Raw genomic sequence first — 2,340 nt, 5'->3', positions numbered from 1 at the left:
CTGGCTCACACCCCCAGCCTTGTGGATCGTATATAGGGGGTGGGGGGTGGTTGGGGGGAGCACAGGGGAGGCACATGCTTTTATAATTAAGGTCAGCTGGGATGCATTACAGCATTTGGAGGTGTTAAAACGGGCCCTCCTCAGAGAGTATGTTGGCATTGCCCACGCTCGTAAATTAGCCACGCTCCCCGCTGATGTTAGGAACAGGAGATGAGGGAGGGAAGGAGGGAAAAGGGGGGAGTTAGGTAGATGACTGGATGTAGACACGAGACTGGATTTGATTGAATTGTATTGTTATTCAATGTCATTTTTTTTTTTTTTTGCCAAATCATTGATTCTCTGTTTATATAAACTACAAAAGATGACCCGTGAAGAAATTAAACTGGAGTGGTGCTGTTAATTGGACAACAACAAGACAAACAAGATTAACATATGTTAATTATATTAAGGTTTTCCTTATTCAGTGGTACAATCACATTTTACTGTTACATAATCATTCCACTTTCAAAATATTTCACGTTATAATAACTTAATCTTCCATATTAGCAGCACAAGTTGAACAAAATGATATGAACTGCACATTAAACCCCACAAACCCCGTGATAATAGTTAATTAATAGGCAGAAAAAGTTAAATAATGGGCAGGTAAGTCAACAGATGCTCCCAGAGAATGAGCAGAGGTGTGCGCGAGCCCTCGTTGGACCGACACTGGCTCCAATGAGGCAGGCAAAACAAAGCAAGGCCCTTCAGATTCACAATGGGGACACTGTCAGCAAGGACAGGGGAGGGTAGAGGGAACAAACAGAACACAAGAGTTTCACAAACAACCTGTCATAAGGCATTCAGCAGGACAGGTCTGACTGGGACACCCAGCTCACACCCTGTGCCAAGGGTGAAGCAGGGGTCATCTCTCTGATGCATAGTGGGAGAAGTATGACAAGCAGGAGTGGGAGAGAAAGAGACGAGTAGGAAATATCAGGGCTTGGTTACATGGCATCTTAACTGCTGACTTCTGATGTGATGTCTATTGTCTAAGGTCAGGTTTATGTAAGGTGTTATTATGTCATAGAACAAAAGGAGACAACATGTTTCGTAACAGTATTTGAACAGTGTCTGAAATACCTATATTTATACACAAGGTTTAGTTGTTTTTAGTTTCTGATGAGGCAAAAATATTTTAGAAATAAGGTTTTAAAGGTGCAGGTAATGGTTTTATTAATGGTTAATAAGTGAATGAGTAGCTTTATAAATAATGAAAACAATATAAACATAATTTTCAAATATTGTTTCATAATTAGCTCTTTCATTTATCAGGAAGAATTAACAGTTATTTTCATTATCGATTTAATCTGCCAATCATTTCCCCAATTAATAAATTAATAATTTGGTCTATAAAATGTCAAAGAATTAAAACATTTCCATTGCAAGTCTCCAGAGCCCAAGTTGAGATCTTCAATTGTCTTGGTTTGTCTGACTAACAGTCCAGAACCAAAAGATAAGAAAAAATTCACCATCATAGAACACTAACAAGTCTGCAAATATTCACATTTCAGAAGCTGGAACCAGAGAATGTATGACGTTTTTGATTAAAAATAACTTATAACAGTCACCTACAGTCACCTTCTGGGAAAATGATGCAGTGCATCTGGACCAAAATGTATTTATTAATAGCACATTACTGATCTATAAAGCATTAATAGATGATATACTGATGATTGATGAAGCTTAATTCTTTCATGAAGTATGCCTTATTTGAAGTTAACTTTAAGACAAAACAGAATATGAAATACTGCTGGACAATTAAATTTGTTATAAGCTTGTCTTATAGGGCAGCCTGTTTGACTCGATAGTTAAAGGGAAAAAAAATTCTGTTCTAATGCTAAATCTCCATTTTAATGGCATAGCTATTATTGTCATTTTGATTTTGTGGCATTGATTTCAGCTTTTAGTTCATAATTCTGGTCTACTTTGACAGCTTGTAGATAGCAGTCATCACTCTGACCCTCCTGAGACTAAGCTGAGTGCCAAAAACCTGACAGAAACCGAGTAATCAGAGCCTGTGCCACTGACCATTGTTTATGTGTGCTAAGCAGAACTCACCTAGTCTCCGAGTGTTGTTTTTTTTTTAATCAACTGGCATCTCCTTGCAGGTGACAAAAGTCTTTGGTATTTTTATGATACAGCTGTGACTTTGCTAAATGGGGTTTGGTTTAAACTTTTGAACTAAGAGAGCAACACTGCAGCGATGTGATTTGACAATGTTTGCATCTTTCTTTATGAATTCTCCTGTTGTCAAATTCATGTTTCATAAACAACTAGAGATGTTCTGATACCATTTTT

The sequence above is a fragment of the Morone saxatilis genome, unplaced genomic scaffold, assembly GCF_004916995.1.
Source record: "Morone saxatilis isolate NCDOM2014 unplaced genomic scaffold, NCSU_SB_2.0 Contig3, whole genome shotgun sequence".
In the NCBI taxonomy this organism is placed as follows: domain Eukaryota; kingdom Metazoa; phylum Chordata; class Actinopteri; family Moronidae; genus Morone; species Morone saxatilis.
The sequence above is the reverse complement of the archived record's forward strand: the minus strand, read 5'-3'. Positions refer to the sequence as shown.